The sequence below is a fragment of the Sapajus apella genome, unplaced genomic scaffold (assembly GCF_009761245.1).
Source record: "Sapajus apella isolate SASKATOON/1434 unplaced genomic scaffold, GSC_monkey_1.0 scaffold15, whole genome shotgun sequence".
NCBI lineage: Eukaryota > Metazoa > Chordata > Mammalia > Primates > Cebidae > Sapajus > Sapajus apella.
In genome coordinates this window covers 16,627,061-16,646,278 of record NW_022436955.1, presented here as the reverse complement: position 1 = coordinate 16,646,278, position 19,218 = coordinate 16,627,061, and the positions used below count along the sequence as shown (strand labels likewise).

General features: G+C 37.3%; 1 long non-coding RNA gene across 1 annotated transcript; it reads left to right on the top strand.

The window, feature by feature from the left end:
* Positions 1–3,588: 3,588 nt before the first annotated feature.
* Positions 3,589–9,945, top strand: LOC116555617. Its single transcript, XR_004270603.1, has 3 exons — positions 3,589–3,599; positions 3,892–3,896; positions 9,824–9,945. It is a non-coding gene; the product is annotated as an uncharacterized LOC116555617 (long non-coding RNA).
* The last annotated feature ends 9,273 nt before the right edge of the window (positions 9,946–19,218 follow it).

Below are 19,218 nucleotides of genomic sequence, written 5' to 3'. Positions count from 1 at the left end.
AGAATATTTCCAAACACATTGGCACTCTTTCCCCTTGTGGAGGGAGGATGCGAAAGTCAGTAGTAGAACAGGAAAGAAGAGAAAAGAGAAACAGAATCAACTTTCAACTCTCTCTTACATTATTGCCTTTCCTTTTACTACCCAACATAGTCTTAGCCCTCCAGGGCCCTCACTTGATAAATGTCGTATTCCCTAAGCCCAAGGGAGTTAACATAACAGCTCAAGACCAGAATATCATTTTCTCTTAAAGAAAGTATGATCTCATCCAAATTAAAATACATAACCTTCCAGTACCTGGCATTTTATGTCAATCATAGCTTCAGACAAGGTTTTATGTTTTGCCTTTCTTCGCCTCGAAACTCAAAAGCTGGCTGATCATCTGTGAGAGACTGACTGAAGTCAGGCAAGGAGAACCCTTGTGACTTCAGACAAATATAGCCCTTATCACACTGTCTCACAATGACTTGTAATTGTTTGTGTACCTGTTCATCTTCTTCACCAGATCTGAGTCCTTAGAGAGGGGAGACTGTGCCTTTTCATCACTGAATTACAAGAAAAATAATTCACAAACTGCCCATTCATTGAACTTGTCATACGTGTCAGACATGGTGCTAATTGCTTTCAGGCATTTAATTGTCAGACAACTCTGTGAGATGAGCATTATTTATTCCATTTTGCAGGAAAGTTAAGAAATTTACATAATAGTCATATTAAATGGGAGGGTGACAGAGCAGTCCAATACCCCAATCTGTGCTGAATGATGACCCCACAAAGATGTCCACATCCTCTTTTCTGGAACCCATGAATGCTATTTAATATGGAAAATGGGACTTTGCAGATGTGATTAAATTACAGATTTTTGAGATGGGAAGTTTATTCTGGATTATCCAAGTAGGCTCAATGTAATCACAAGGGTCCCCAGAGGGAGGCAGGAGGTTAGGTTGAACAGGAGGATATGTGAAGAGAGAAGGAAAAGTTGAAGTGATGATGAAGGGGTCAGGAGCCAAGGAATGCAGATGGTTTCAAGAAGCCACAAAAGGCCAGGAAACATGTTCTTCCCTAGAACCTCCAGAAAGGAACAGAAACAGTCCTGCCAACATCTTGATTTTAGATTTCTGGACTTCAGAACAGTCACACAAATTTCAGATAAGAAATTTGTGTTGTTTTAAGCCACTGAGTTCATGGGACTACGTTACAGCATCCATAGGAAACAGATGCAGTGCTCTTTGCCTCTGTCTTTCTGGGATCCTTATACCCTGGGACCCAAAGCAGCACCCAACATGCAGAACACTCCATTAATGTTTGCTAAGTGAACTGCTGAAGCAGGAGGAGATTCTCCTCTAAGCCTTCTCCTGCCTGGCACAACCTAAATTCCTGACCACAAGAATCCAGCCTATCTCAGAGAGAGGCAGGCAGGAGTAGCCCAGGTATATCTGGGTTGGTATGTCTTTTCTTTATTGCTAAGTTGTATGGATGAGCTAATTATAGTCTGAAGTGTATTCTGTGTCAGTCATTGCACCCCTGGAAGACATGACAAAATATAACCCTAATTTACAGCTGTGATTTAGAGTTCCATGGGTGGAGGCAGGTCAAAGGAAGAGAATTATCTATTTTTCTATCAACAACTTATGACTTTTTTTCCTATTTTCTACAGTACTGCATTAGGTATCACAAATGATCCAGCTGAAATTATAAGCAGTAGTAGTAAAAAGATGAGCGGAGATCATATTTCACACTTGAATTCCTCTATAAAGGTATTTCATGACAAATTGAAGCAAGAAATACACACATATATATGTAATACACATAACTCCACCTTTTCCTTTCTCTGAAACCATCCTTGCCTGCTCTTTAAACAAGGAAGTTAATATTTTCTATGTCAATATTCATAAGGGGACATTTTTCCAAATTAACAAAATCAATATGTCAGAGGCATTCAAGCCAGAGCGACTGTATCTTCAATAGGGGCTGGGTAAAATGATGAAACCTGCTGGGCTGTATTCCCAGGAAGGGAGGCATTCTTAGTCACAGGATGAGATCAGGGATTTGCACAAGATACAGGTCACAAAAGACCCCACTGATAAAACAAGATGTGGTAAAGAAGCGGGCCAAAACCCACCAAAATCAGGAGGGAGACAAAGACGACCTCTGCTCATCCTCATTGCTTATTATACGTTAATTACAATGCATTAGCATGCTAAAAGACACTCCCACCAGCACCGTGATAGTTTACAAATGCCATGGCAACATTGGGAAGTTACCCTATATGGTCTAAAATGGAAGAATCTTCAGTTCTGGGAATCCCCACCCCTTTCCTTGAAAACTCATGAATAATCCATTCCTTGTTTAGCATATGATCAAGAAATCACCATAAAAATAGCCAATCAGCTTTCTACTAAGCTGCCATTCTTTTGCTTCTTTACTTCCCTAATAAATTTGCTTTCACTTTACTCTATGGACTCTCCCAGAACTCTGTCTTACACAAGATCCAAGAACCCTTTCTTGGGGGTCTAGTTTAGGACAACTTTCCAGTAACAAATATACCCTAAAGCTTAGCTGCTTAAGAAATGAAGCTGCTTTGGAAACTTGGAAATTATTTAGATTTCGCAAATGGCTCATGATGCCATGCAGGGTTATCTTCCTTTTGGTATCCCAGTTTCTCTAGTCAGTGAAAATCCTACACTTAGAAAATAGAAAGTTCAAAACAGTTTCTGATCTTTTAAAGACACATACTATATAAGCAGAAAGACAGTTACAATCTCAACTAAAAGCAATCATTTACAACTGAATCTCAAATTCATGTTTGTAGTTCATAATCTATTTGCAGTTGACCAAGAAGGTAAAATAAATTATTGACCAGGCGCGGTGGCTCAAGCCTGTAATCCCAGCACTTTGGGAGGCCGAGGCGGGTGGATCACGAGGTCAAGAGATCGAGACCATCCTGGTCAACATGGTGAAACCCTGTCTCTACTAAAAATACAAAAAATTAGCTGGGCATGGTGGCATGTGCCTGTAATCCCAGCTACTCAGGAGGCTGAGGCAGGAGAAATGCCTGAACCCAGGAGGCGGAGGTTGCGGTGAGCCGAGATAGCGCCATTGCACTCCAGCCTGGGTAACAAGAGCGAAACTCCGTCTCAAAAAAAAAAAAAAATAATAAATAAATAAATAAATAATTACGGAGATGTAAGCTAAGATCAGTCATTGCCCTTAGTCTAGAACTTCTGATTAGATAGGTATCTCCCATGGCATTCCCCAAAGCTCTAAGTGGTCCTGAGTAGCTTTAGAATCTGAATAAATCACACATACTAGGGGTCCATGGAGACCACTAGAAACTCAATTTATTTGTGTCCTGAGGCAGGATTTTATTGCTTCTCAGATTAACAGTTAAAAAACGTTTTGCTTTACTGCCTCAGGGGTATTCACTGCTGTATGACGCAGGCAGATTATTAAATCTCTGTTGCCTTCCAAAGATGTAAATTAAACCACAACACTTCCTTAGCCACCTTCCGTTTATGAACTGCTGATTTATTATTAACTTGTCACACTTGCATGCTCATCAAAACAACCACCTATGATTAATTACTCCTGTTTATTTAAGGGTGCTTGTCATTTTAACTTTTTGCAGACAGGATATTACAAAGTCTCCTGATCTCTTTGCAGAACAGTAGCATGAAGACGTTTAAAGGACTAATAATTTCTATGGATATATTTTAAAAGAACAGTGGCATGTATGTAACTATATCTTTTCTATTCATTTTAAATAAAGCTGCACTTCATTTTGGCTTCCCTTGCCTGGTCACAAACATCACACTGGCTGATTTTGTCCATTTGGACATCTCCGAAAGACTTTGAAGTGGTCTGACATTAAATGGTCCAACATAAACTCTAAAGTTCTTGTTTCAATTTTGTCACTCACAATTCAATTTAATGAAGACAGCATTTATTTATCTTCTAAGTGGCTGGCAGCAAATGTGGATGTGTTCATTCATTTCTTCATACAACATTTATTTAATGTCTTTTATGTGCCAGTAATGGTAGCAGGTATATTGTTCACTGTTAAAAACAGTGAACAGTCCTTTCCTCCACTGGATTTACAGGCTTGTTACTTCCCTTCCCAAGACATTTGTCTCTACATATTATGAGCAGGCGAGAATTAAATGAGAATACCAACCTGGATAAAAGGGAAGAAAACCACAGTGTTCTCCCTCCAAAGTTTGCACCGAATAGACAGTAAGTTGAGTCAGGTTTAAGAAGACCTCTCCAACGCTCATTCCCACATACTGGTCCAGGGTGGGTCTGCAGGACTGAACTGCATTGAAACCATGGCCTTTCACCTCTTTCTATTCTCCTTGACCTGTCATATAACAGATCATCTGGTTTGCTGAATAATCATTGAACCAAAAAGTTTTCAAATGAATTTTGGAGGCACAGCTACCTGGCATCTCTCTCTGCCACAAGAAAAATTCACCTTTCTAGTTTAAATGGTAGGATATCATCATCTTTTGTTTTTTTGTTTTTTTTTTTAAGATACAGGTTCCTGATCAGATCCTTGTCTCTCTTTAAAAGTTTTTACTATCTTGGGAGGCCAAAGGAGGAGGATCACTTGAGGCCAGAAGTTCAAGACCAGCCTGGTCAACATATCAAGATCCCATATCTATAAAATGTAAAAAATCAGCCAGGCATGGTGGTGCACATCCATAGTCCCAGCTACTCAGGAGGCTGAAGCAGGAGGATCACCTGGGCCCAGGAATTTGATGCTGAGTGAGCTGTGATTGTGCCACTGGACTCCAGCCTGGGTGACAAAGACTCTGTCTCAAAAAAAAAAAAAGATTTTATTGCGGAAATTGTCAAACACACACAAAAAATTGTCACAGCCTGGATGACAGAGTGAGACTGTCTCAAAACAAAAAGGTTTTATTATGGAAACTGTCAAACACACACAAAAAATTAGATAATAAAATAATGAATCCCAAGTACCTATCACCTGGTTTCAGTGATTATTAGAATTTTGCTGTTCTTGTCTTTCTTTACCAACCACCTTTCTCTCTCCCTCCACTTTTCTTTTTGTGTTTGAGTATTTAAAAATAAATCTCTCCTATCATATCATTTAACTTCCAAATCCATCAGAACATATCTCTAATAAATCAGATTTTAAAAACACAACTATAATATCTAATAAAATAATAATTCTTGAATATCTTATAATCCCTAGCCCATGTTCAAATGTCACTGATTCGCTTTAAAAAAAAAAAAAGTCCTTTGGACTAAAATAGGATCTAAATAAAGTCTACATATTAGACTTGACTGATATGTCTTTCACTTACACCTTTTCTCTCCATGTCCTTTTGAACATCCCCAAAATGATCTTCAATATTTGATTTTTATCCAGAATAAATAAATCTGTCCAAACCTAACACATGCTGCTGGTAAAACCTCATTATATAATATTTTCAAGGACAAACTACCAAAAGAAAAGGTGATCATACAATTTATCATGCAAATGGAGAAAATGAGTGAAAAATAAGTGCTGTTAATAATTATACTGGTGTAAACCAGGACGAACAGGTACCCTCCAAATAGAAGATATTAGGGGTAAAAAGGAGGATCGGGTTTCTGGATTCAACTCTGGACCTGGGGAGCTGGAAAAGAGCTGGAAAGAATGTCTCTGCCACACTTAAAATTCGAAAAAAAACGTTGAACAAACTGCAAGTTAACAACTTTTCTTGGATTCCAAAGAAGCAGCAGCAACTAGCCCAAAATCAGAGGCGAGAGAAGAGCCTACAGGAAAACTCAGATGCAAGCATTTGTTTACTTGGGGCAGTTGAACACCTGGAAGAATTGGGAAGAAACTGGTGGAATCTGATTATTGGCAGGTGACAGAATATGGCCTCAGATACAAAGGGAGTTTACACCACTCACAGGCTTCTCTCTACAGGCCCTAGTGGGTGCTCACAAACAATGATGGCAACAGTCCTGAAAAGACATGCTTAGGGGAAGGGAGAAGCAGCTGTTGCAGGAACGGCATGGATACCTGCCCAGACCCTTCTTCCCTATCTCCCCTATTAAAACAAAAGAAATACACGAAAACCCAACAACTTCACCTCAAGTGGGGAATAAGGGCAACATACACCATCGCCCTTAGAGCACTCCTGAATACCCCCTGCAGCTTTGAGAAAGAAATCGTTAAAAAAAAAAAAAAATCCTCTACACCTCAGCGAGAAGAAGGAAAATATGCTGGGTTCAGAACTATCACTGGGGAGAAACAGAAGCATGAAAAATTCACAGTACTGAGACCCAGACACAGTGTCCACGCAACATTGAGGCTTAGTCAGAACAACAGAGAACACTTCCTTCACCTGCCACCACCAGAGCAAGAAGCATCATACAGCAACAGCGGACTACTGATGAGAGGGCCCAGAGAGAAGCAAGGACGTGGAGAGAAACTCTCTAGGGGTCACTGCATAAGGAGAAAGTGTAAGGCTAAGGGGTGGCCTGACATTGAGAAAAGCCCATTCAATGAGTTAACCAGCCTTGCTCCTAATGCAATGTTTTGCTAGAAGAATTTGAAGTCTCTGGTACAATGAGGATAGCCCTACAAATAATAAACCCCCACAGCCACCTCAACGCCTGTCTAGGTTGATTCACATTCCACACTAAAAATCTAGAAAAAGAAAAAATGTGCCCTATTTGCAGGCTACCCTATTGTGCTGTCCAGTGTTCAATATAAAAGTAAATAAAGTATGGGGTATATAAAACAAAAATAAAAAGCCCCATAATGCCAAGAGACAAAGCAATCAATAGAACCAGATTAAACTGTGACAGATATTGGAACATTTAGATAAGGAATTTAAAATAGCTATGAAAAATGTATTGATGTCTCCAGTGAAAGAACCGGACAACATGCATTGTCAGACAGGTAATTTCAGCAGAGATAATGAGAAATGTAAGACAAAAAATCTAATGAAGCTGATAGAAATGAAAAACACAGTAATAGAGAGCAGGATTGTCATTGACAGGTTCATCAGCAGACTTAACAGGGCCAAGGGAAGAATTGGAGAACTTAAAATCATCCAAACTGAAAGAGAATAAAGAGTAAAAAATAAAAACAGAACATAGCATCCAGAAACTGTAGGACAATATAAAATGAACTACCAGATGTATAGCTAGAATTCCAGAAGGAAAAAAAGAGAGAGAAATGAGTCAGCATAAATATAAGAAGGGATAATGCCTGATAATTTCCAACATTAGTGACATACATTAAACTACAGATCCAAACCACCAATCAAGATAAATATCCAGCCAGAGATAGACTTATCATATTCAGGTTCTAAAAACACAAAACAAAGTCTTGAAGGAAACCAGCAGGGGTGAAAAGACACATTAACACGGAGAAATAAACAGCCATCTTATGAGACACCATGCAAGTCGGAAGATGATAGAGTAATATTTTTAAAGGGTAAAAGAAAAGGTTGTGTCAACATAGAATTCTCTACCTGGTGAAAATATCTTTCAAAAATAAAGGATAAAAATACTTTCTTGGAAAAAAACAACTCAGAAACTAATTGTCATCAGGACTAAACCATACAAATTTTAAAGAATATTCTTCAGAAAAGTGAAATCTGACACCAGATAGAAACAAAGATTTAGATGAAGAAACAAATAATGAAGCTAAAACCATTCTTAGAAGAAAATTCATTGCATACAATGCTTATATTAAAAAAGAAAATTTCAAATCATTCACTTAAGCTTTGATCTAAGAAACTAGACAAAGAAGAGCAAATAAAATCCAAAACAAGCAGAAAGGAGATTTTAAAATATAGCAGAAATCAATAAAATTGGGGAAAAGAACACAAAAAGAAATAAAACCAACACCTGTCTTTTTTTTAAAGAGATCAATAAAGTTGATAAAAGCCCTAGTCAGATAAGGAGAAGGAGGAGGAAGAAGGGGAGGGGAGAGAGAGGGGGAAAGAGAGTGAGGAGGGGAGAGGGGGGAGATAGAAGAAAGAAAGAAAGAGAGAGAGAAAGAGAAAGAAAGAAAGAGAAAGAGAGAGAAAGAGAGAGAGAAAGAAAAGAAGGAGGGTGGGAAGGAAGGAAGGGAGGGAGGGAGGGAGGGAGGCAGGGAGGGGAGAAAAAGGAGGAGGAGGAGAAAGGAGGAGGAGGGAGAGGCTACAGAGGAGGAGGGGGAGAAGAAAACGGAAATTATGAGTTTCAGGAGTGAAAAAAAGGATGTCACTACAGATGTCACAGATAGTAAAAAGACAAAAGAATATTATGAAAGACTCAATGCCCATAAATGTAAAAATGTAATATGGAGCAATTCCCTGAATGATATCAACTACTAAAACTCAACAAGACAACCAGGAAAGTTATACATCTATTAAAGAAATAGAGTCGCTGCTGCCAGCCCGCGCACCCTGTTCTCCCGCGGGTCCACTGCCGCACTCCTCTGCCTGCTGCAATGGAAGAAGAGATCGCGGTGCTCGTCATTGACAATGGCTCCTGTGTGTGCAAAGCTGATTTTGCTGGGGACGACACCCCCTCAGCCTGTGTTTCCCTTTGTCGTCGGGTGCCCCCCGGCACCAGGGTGTGATGGTGCGCATGGAATCTTGTAGGAGTCCATCAGAAGGACTCCTACGTGGGTGACCAGGCAAATAGCAAGCATGGCATCCTCAACAAGCGAGTGTGGCTATAGCTTTACCACCACAGCCAAGGTTGAGATTGTGCGCAACATCAAGGAGAAGCTGTGCTAAGTCACCCTGGACTTCTAGCCAGAGATGGCCACTTGCGAATCCTTCTCCGCCCTGGAGAGGAGCTACAAGCTACCTGAAGGCCAGGTCATCACTATCACAATGAGCAATTCCGGTATCCGGAGGTGCTGTTCCAGCCTTCCTTCCTGGGCATGGAATCTTGTGGCATCTACGAGACCACCTTCAACTCCATCACGAAGTGTGATGTGGACATCTGCAAAGACCTGTAAGCCAACATGGTGCTGCCTGGCAGCATCACCATGTACCCATGTTATCACTGACAGGATGCAGAAGGCGATCACCACTCTGGCACCCAGCACCATGAAGATCAAGATCATCGCGCCCCCAGAGCATAAGTACTGGCTTTGCATTAGCAGCTTCATCCTGGCCTCACTGTCCACCTTCCAGCATATGTGGCTTAGCAAGCAGGAGTATGAGGAGTCGGGTCCCCTCCATTGTCTACAACAAATGCTTCTAAATGGACTGTGAGCAGATGCATAGCATTTGCTGCATGGGTTAATTCAGAAGTATAAATTTGCCCCCAGCAAATGCATATACCTCACGCTGGCCGCGTGAAACTGGAATAAGCCTTCGAAAAGAAATTGTCCTTGAAGCTTGTATCTGATACCAGCACAGGACTGTAGAGCTTGTTGCTGATTTTGACCTTGTATTCAAGTTAACTGTTCCCCTTGCTATTTGTCTAATACCCTGTACATATCTCTGATTTCACCCCTTAGTACATGTGGCTTGCTCATTTCGTGGCTGAGGCAAGAACATGCTTGTGGCAGACAAGTCTGTGGCTTGCGAGTCTGCGTGGTTAGAAGTCTCTGATCTGTGCAGAGTTTTAATGTGTCAGGGCCTAGTGTTCTGGGATTTCTCTAGAGGCTGGCAAGGGTTCCTGAACCACTTGTTCATCCTGCCAGTCTGTTAGGGTTGGAAAGTCCAAGCCATAGGACCCAGTTTCCTTTCTTAGCTGATGTTTTCCTGCCAGGACACTGTGGGATGTTACTTATCTTGAGTTGGAAGCGGTTTGCATTTACATCTGTAAATGTATTCATCCTTTTAATTTATGTAAGTTTTTTTTGTGTGCAGTTCTCAATTCTTTAAAGAGATGACCACAAATTTTGGTTTTCTACTGTTATATGAGAACATTAGGCCCCAGCGACACATCACTGGGTAAGGAAAAACAAAAGTGCTGCTGAAAAAAAAAAAAAGAAAATTTGTAGTTAAAAATCTTCTAACAAACAAATTCCAGTCACAGTTGGTTTCACTAGAGATTTATACCAAACACTTCAGAAAGAAAAAGCAATTCTACAAAATTTCTTCCAGAAAATAGAAAATACTTCTCAATACATTTGATGAGGCCAGCATTACCCTAATCCAAAAACCAGACATTACAAGAAAAGAAAACTGCAGACCAATATTTCTATGAACATAGGTATCAAAATTCTCCAAGAAATTTAAATCCAGAAATACATGAAAGAGATAATATAACCAACTGGAGTTTATCCCAAGGATACAAAGCAGATTCAACATTCAAAAATTAGCCGATACACCTGGGTGCAGTGGCCTCACGCCTGTAATCCCAGTGCTTTGGGAAGTCAAAAGGGAGGATGGTTTGAGCCTGGGAAACATAGCGAGACCCTCAACTCTACAAAAAAAAAAAAAAAAAGTAGTTTTTTAATCAGCCAATATAATTCACCATCTTAACAGTTTAAAAAGAAAAACCACATGGTTACCTCTACAGTTACAGAAAAAACATTTAACAAAAGTCAACATCCATTCATGTGTTTTCTTTTAATCTCAAAAAAATAGGAATAGAAACATTCTTAATAGGATGAAAGACTTTTACTGAAAAACGCTATATCTAATACCATAATGATGAAAGATCATTTCTCCCTAAGATTAGGAATAAGGCAAGGAATTACTTTCTCACAGTACTCTTACTCAACATCATAGTGGAAGTCCTAGCCAGAGCAAAATGGCAAGAAAATGAAATAAAAAGCAGAGAGACTGGAATAGAAGAAATAATAAGTACACAAATGAGCAACTCAAACTAAGAAAAACAGAACCAGATTCAGTGTTACAAAATGGTGACGGCGGGGGAAGGTGAATGAGGCTAGGGCTAAGGTGAAATGAGGGTCTTTCTGGGAAGATAACTTTTGAGCTGAAATTTCAAGGATACAGAAAAGCCAGCCATGAAAAAAAATTACACACACACACACACATACACACACACACACACTGAATTTGTATGTTATTTTCTATCCAGGATTTTTCAGCTTCTAAACTTACAGTTTCGGAGCTCACTCCTCACTGCCTCTAAGTTCTCCAGTTGCAAAAGACTCTGATCAGCTGAAATCATCTTTTTGTCTTACATTACAGACAGCTGAGCAAACTTGGTCCAATCAACTGGTAAGGGAGAGGGTGGGCTGGAACGTGAGAAGGTCACGAGGTTTAAGCCACAGGGATTAGGCAAGTAAATCTTAAAAGGTGAAGGGGAGCAGTTTAGCAATTATTAACATTTATCTGCAAAAACAAAATTAATAAGCCTCTATTCATATGTAAAAACTGATTGACCAATAAATTCCAAATGGTGAAAACTGATAAATCCAGATGAAAGATATAAGACAGTCATTGTACAATTATTGCACGCTTTCTGTGGGTTTCAAATTTTTCAAAAAATAAAGTTGGAGGGAAAAGAGAAACCTGCATATCTTGCATTCTTGAATACATGTTATAGATGACATAATTTGGAATTCTTTGTGAGTCAAAGCAATTTTAATACAAATGGCAAATACAAAGATTAGAAAACAGCTTACCTGTATGCTATTATATCCCTGGTCTTTGAAATCCTAGTTAAAATTCCTCTGCTATCAGAGTCTGCAAAATTCATTCGCTTAACTGCAGAGTTTACAGGAAAAAAAAATTATTTAACATTATCTGCCATTTCAATAGCACAAGGGCAGAAATAATATTTAAGTAAGCAAAGTACAGGGTAACTCTGGAAGTCTAGTTAATGGAAATTTGGAAAGTAAAAAGCATTAATTACTTGCCCATTATTCTGCTAATTGATTTAGCGACTAGAAATACAATAATACAGCTAATACACACAGACACCAACCTATTTAGCCTGGAATGAATTCCAAGTTTTCTGTACCACCTCAATTTTCACAAGAGATTTAATCAACATTAGCAGAAATATGTATATTCCTAAAACTGACTGTGCTCAGGCTTTAGTAACCACGTTTAAAAACCACAGGTTCTTTGGTGACTAATTAGTGACTATTAGGCCAGGTGTGAACTATATTAATAAAACCAATTTCATCACTGTAATTAAATTTAAGTATAGAGAAGCTAAAAAAAAAGTACTGTTCTAAAATACCTCTGCATTTATAGTGGAGTAGCTTGTATAGGTTTAACTCTCTCTAGCAGATACAATAATTATAACTCTGAACAAAATGTTTTTTGAAAGAAGTTATTGGAAGGTACTGTAGAGAGACAGACCAAAAGGCAGCAGAAACTAGGACCTCTAAACTAAGGTAACTAAGATAGAGGAATATTTGCATTTTAAAGGCTTTTCACTTACGAGTGCTCTCCAGTCTGTTTGCCATGGGAAGGCTAAAATGCAAGCAGAAATCTATAATCCTATTGGCTTATTGAGCCAGATAGTAGAGTTAGAGTCTCCAATAGTAGCTGAAAAGGGGAGAATCCCAATAAGAAGGGGGTCAAAAAAGTAAGAGTTCTAAAATCTCTCTATATTTGCTACCCAATCCTTGACCAACTCTTGAACTACAAATGCACAGAGACAACTATGAGGTTGCCAACAAATGACAACAGCTGGAAAGGCTGAAAAAACTAAGCAGAACTTTCAGGAGCAGCGCAAAAACATGGGAGGAGTCTGAAATTTGAGCCAGCCAAGTTAACTGCCCATATAACAAAAATCCACACCCTTCAGAGTAATACAAGAGATTCACAAATTGTCACAACGTATCACCCATAATAGCTGGAGGCCAAAACAATTACTAGACATGTGAGGAAACAGTACATTGGAATCTACAGTTAGGAGAAAAACCAGTCAATAAAATCTGACACTAAGAGAACCCACTTGCCAGAATTAGTAGAAAAGAAATTTAAAGTCACTATTATAAGTAGGTTAAAAGACTTGAAGAAATATATGATCATATGAAATGAACATAGGTGAATATCAGCAGAAAAATAGAAACTATAAAAGAGAATCAAGTGAGAATCACAGAACTGAAAACTAAAACACCTGAGATGAAAAATTTACTAGATGGAATTAACAGATTGAAGATGTCAGAAAAAATAATCAGTAAACTCAAGGATAATAAAGTAATGAAGAAACCTGACAGACAACATCTTAACCAAGCGATCAAAGTTAACATTACTAACACTGGGAAAAATCAATATCCTGTGCCTCCTGAAATGATGCACTGAAAAGGAAATATTATCACTTTAATGGGGTTTTGCCAAAAATCGATAACTTGAATCAAAACATAAAACAAATGCAAACTGAGGTCCAATATATAAAATAACTGACCTAAACACTTTGAAAATTCCAAAGCCAAGAAGACAAAGAATGGCTGAGAAATTATTCCAGATTCAAATAGACTAAAACAGACATAAAAACCAATACAATGAATGATCATGTATCAGATCTGGACTGGGAACAGTGGGGCAGGGAAGCAATAAAGAACATTAATTAGACAATTATTGCAATTTGAATATGAACTATGGATTAGATAATACTATTATATCAATGTTAAATAGTCTGACTTTGATCATTATACTGTGGGAATATCCTTGTTTTTAGAAAAGGTACACTTAGGTATTTAAGGGTGCAAAATGTCTCCAAGTTTCTCTCAAATGGTTCAGATAATAAAATTATACGCACCCACAGAATGATAAAGCAAATGCAGAAAAATGTAAACAACTGATGAATCTTGACAGAAGATATGTGGGAGTTCCTTGTACTATCCTTGCAATTCTTCTGTTAATTTTAAAACTATACTGAACTAAGTAAGTTGCCAAAAATGGCTATACCCTATTGGAAATCTGACACATGACTACTAGGAGTGTAGATTAGTATACTACTCTGGAAAACTGTTGGTAGTATCTACTAACCACTTGATAATTTAGCAATTCAACTTCTAGGTATATACCTGTCATGGTTTAAATTGTGTCTGCCAAAAATTCGTATGTTGAACTGCTAACCCCAGTACCACAGAATGTAACCTTATTTTGAAATAGAGTTGCTGCAAATGTAAATAGCTGGTATCCTTATGAAAAGAGGAAATCTGGACCCAGAAATACTTACAGAAGGAAAATTGCCTGTGAAAACAAGTTACAGTACTGCAAGTCAAAGCATTCCCAGAAGCTGGGAGACAGGCCTGGAACAGATCCTTCCCTCGTGCCTTCAGAGGGAGGATAGGCCTGGCTAACATCTTCATCTTGGAGTTCTGGCCACCAGAACTGTGAGATAGTAAATTTCTGTGGTTTAATTCAGTTAAGTTTGTGGTACTTTGTTATAGCAGCTCCAGATAATTATTCCAATATCCAACAGAAATACATTCATAGTAGCATCAAATGGTGTATAGAAGAATGTTCATAGTAGCCCAAACTGAAAATATCTCAGGTATCAGGCAATAGTAGAATGAGTAAGTTGTAATATATTTATATAATGGAATTCCATACATTAAACAACATAAATTAATCTCACAAACATTGAGTGAAAGAAGCCAGACACAGACGAGGTAAAAGAAGAGAAGGTTCAGATAGTGGTGAAGGAGGAAACTAGGGAAGACAGAGCTTTAAAAGCACTCTAAAGGTGGCTACACACAAAGTGCATATTTTAAAATCTTTTAAAGTAACACTAAAGGAGAATGTCCTGAAAATATTGTGCTAGGAAAGTTATCTATTTTGGTCCACTTCTACTATCACACAGGAACATAAAAGTTCCTAAAAGCTCAGGAAAATGCATATCATTTAAACAAGAGCCATAGAAAATGATTGCAATTCAACCTATATAGAGAGATATTGCAAGGAAAAGGCAGAAAATATGAGAAACATAACCCCCCAAAAAACACACTAAAAAAAAAGTCACAAGATGGATTTAAGTGATATTAAAGAATTTAGGAAAACAGAAGCTCTAAAACAACATAAATTAAAATAGAAAAATACAGGTTACATGATTAGTCAACAGGAAGATAAAAAAACAGAGCTCAGTAATATTAAATCAAGTTTAGCCTGAAGCTGCCTCCTTATATATTTTAAGTTTGGCCTAAAGGTTTCTCTGCACATCATGAACTATAACAAGTGGAGGTATAAACAGACTGTAGCTTACACTTGTGCCAATCACCAAGTTTTGGCCAATCAAATATAGCCAACTGTTTGAACCATGTTCAAATAAGGCAAACGCCAAAATCTGTAACCAATCCAGCTGTTTCTGTGCCTCACTTCCATTTTCTGTGTATCACTTTCCTTTTTCTATCTATAAATCTTCTTCTACCACATGGCTGCACAGGAGTCTCTGAGCCTACTCTGGCTCAGGAGGCTTCCGAATTCACAAATTGTTCATTGCTGAATTAAACTCCTTTAAATTTAAATTCAGCTGAAGTTTTTCTTTTATCAGTAAATAAGAAAAAAACCAATCACTTCACATATGAATTTTAAACATAACAGCTAACATACATAACGAAAAACTAATAGAAATAGAAAAAGGAAATTAAAAATCAAAAAAAATAAGAAGATAAAAAATAATTTGAGAGAAAGTAGTATATACAGAAGACAGGTATTAATATACAACATAGATTAACATAGGTTAAGCAGTCCCTTAACAAGAAAATCAAAGAAATAATATAATTAAAACAATGGATTATATTAATAGAATTAAAGAGAATATGTTCATATCTACCGATTTTAAAAATAGAAACATTTAAACAAACATTGATGTTTTTTAAATACTTCAAAAACTAGGAATACCACCTTAATAAAAATAGTAAACTAAAAAATCAGCACCTAATATAATGGGGAAACACTAGAGTAGCAGTTCTCAATGTGTGGTCCATGGACCTTTTCAAGGGTCTGTGAGATCAAAACTCTTTTCATGGTAAAACTGAGACAGGAGATTAGCAGGAATTGTGTTCCCATCACCTGGTGAACAAAAGGAGCTGATCAAAACAGGACTGGGCAAAGAAGCCAGCCAAAACCAGCTAAAACCAAGATGATGACTAGAGCAACCTCTAGTTGCCCTCATTGCTCATTATATGCGAATTGTAATGTATATGCACGCTGAAAGACAGATATAACTCTCAGTAGCTCCTTAACAGTTTACAAATGCCATGGCAACCCCTGGAAGTTACCTTATATGGTTTAAAAGGGGAGGAATCCTTGATCCCAGGAACTCCCCACCTCTTTTCCAGAAAAGTTATGAATAACCTGCCCCTTATTTAGCATATAGTCAAGGAATAGCCATATATACTGCTAGCCAGCAATCCACCATGGCTGCTGCTGCTGTCTGTTGTTTGAATAAATTTGCTTTTGCTTTGCTCTGTAGGTTCACTCATGAGTTAGTTCCTGCATGAAGCCAAGAACCTTCCTGGGCTGAACCCCAATTTTGGGGTTTGCCTGCATCAAAATCAAGACATTATGTATCATTTCCCCTTTCACAATATCAAGCAAAACTGCTGTTGCCTTAGCACAAATCAAGGCTGTGGCACCAAACTATGTTAGTAGGCATTGTATTCTTCATATATGCTTAGAAGGGAGCCATTTTTACTTAAGAATGTCCCTGATGAAGTAGTAAAGATATATTAATTGTATTAAGTCTTGCTCTTAGAGTACGTGACTTTAATAATATAGGTGAAGAAATGGAAAGTTGTGTATATATAAAGCTCTTGCTGCACACCACAGTAGAATGAGTGCCTCCAGGAAAAGTATTTGTGTAATTGAGTTGCAAAGTCAAATGGTGCATTTTTCATGAAACAACATTTTTACTGGTAAGAAAAACAGGCAGACAAACTATAGCTATTGAAACTTGAGTATTTGGCAGATATTTTATCAAAAATGAATAAAGTGAGCAAGCACTTCAAGGAAAACAACTGTCAGCATTTGTTGCCATGATAAAATTTTAGAATTCAAGTAAAAATTAGAATTTTATAAAACTTACGTCCACCACTTGGAGCTTGACAGCTTCCCTATACTTAATTTGTTTGATGAGATCAGTGGTGATGTTTTAAAATGTAATTTTTTGCATAACGTATAATCAAATGTGTCAACATTTGCATGATCTGCATAACTCAGTGAACCAGTAATTTTTAAATGGCAAATTCATGGTGTTAAAAAAAATCACATATGGGTAAATCATCCATTCAAAGTGCAAGACAGACCAATGGTTTTTAGTGTAAGGGTCCAAAAAATTCATAATATAGCTTGATTCTTCATTGCAACCAATGTTTAAGAAACTATTACCTGTCAAATTTTGATGTAAAATCAGAAAAATCCATAATTACCTGAAATGGTTATTAAAATACTCCTTTTCTCAACTCCATATTTATATGAGGCCATATTTTCTTAAATATTTCAAGCAAAACAACGTATTGCAACAGATTGAATGTAGAATCAGATGAGAATCCAGCTGTCTAAAGACATAAAAATGATTTGCAAGAATGTAAACAATATCACATTTCTCACTAAATTTTGTTTTGAAATATTTTTCATAAAAACTATTATTTATAACATATAATAGTTTTATCGTTCTTATATTAAAATAAAATGTGTGTTATTAATTCCTGATATGAGTTATATCAACGGATATAACTCCCAAACAAAAGCTCTTTGAGTTCCTTGATAATTATTTAGAGACTAAATTTTGAGGCCCAACATTTTGAGATCCACTGCACTATAGCCAATGAAACTGGTGAATATTATGCCAGAATGTGTGAAAGCTATCAGACTGCTGACTTACATTTCAAAAAATGACAAAGGCATCAACATGAAGGAGCCCTTCTCCTACCCAGCAAGCCAAATTTTTGAGTGACTTGAATATCAAGTAAGAATAGTCATAATTGATGAAAATATATCCAGTATACAACCAACCATACATTCCTAAAGAGAGTTTAAAAACAACCACAACCAAGAAATCTCATTAGTCGCCTTTCAAGGTTGCTAAGACACAAACTTATCTTTGTGAAAATTGATAAAGGGTTAAAGAAATTAAGCATTTAATTTCTAAACTACTTCAGAAAAAAATAGTTGATGAGTTCATTTTCATAAAAATCCAGTTAATACAGAAAAGCATGGTTAGGAAAACACTGTTTGCAACCCTTAATAAATAGAGCTAGTATCCATATTCAATGGATGCTAAACCTATTAAGTAAAAGACTGATAGAAAACAACCGATGGATCAGGTTGACAATATCTAAACTGATTAACCTTAATATCATTGAGGGGGCAGCTAGCCAATTTGTGCTTGTGAAGTGATGGAAAGGAAGTACACACCACCCTCATGAACTATTCTTGCCAAAAGCAATCAATTCTGTAGACTTACCTACCAATCTATGAGAATCTGTGGCATAGAAATGCAATTAAAAAGTAATCACAAATAACTAATCGGCCAAATTCAGATTATAAAGAAGGTTACAAGACAAATAACCAGTTCCTCAGCAGTTTAAATGGCATGGCAAACAAAATGTGGGGGCTGGGCTCCAGGACAGGGACTAAATAGATTAAGAGAGACCTCAGACATCAAATAAACAGAAGGAGCCTTTTTTGGCTCCTTAGTTGAAAAACGACGATAAAAACGAATTTCTGAGACAACATGGAAAATGAGTATTGGGTGATATTGAAAATAGGTATTAAACACGGACTGGGTATTTGGTGATATTGTTAGGTGTGGTTAAGTTGCTTATCTGTTAAAGACATATGTATTTCTATGTATGTATGTATTTAGAGGTATGTGTTTCATGAATTTAAAATACTCCAAGAAAAGAAGTAGCGGGTAAAACAAGTTCAGCAAAATGCTGATAGTTACAAAATCTCGATGCAGGTACATGGGGTGGGGGTGGGGGTTGTTCTATCATTTTAATTTTGCGTATGTCTGAAGGTTTCCTATAATAAAAACAAAATCAAATAGCATTTTGTAGATACCTGTATTGATGATATAGCACACAAAGTAAGTACATTTCATGTACTTATTCACAATAAGGACATGTGCTTGATAAATTTATCCTAAAAAAAATGAAATAATAAAAAAAGACATAACAGTGTAAGATCACTCAGAGTAATGCTCAAACTGAATGATGAAAGCAGTAAGTGCAATAGCTCCACAAAGATGAACATTACTGGAGTTGCAGGAATATTGTTTACCCTACTAAAAAGAAAGCCACTCAAAAATATTTATGCTTGTTTTGAATTTTCCCAGCTACTCTGTTATAGACACAGATTTTTCGAT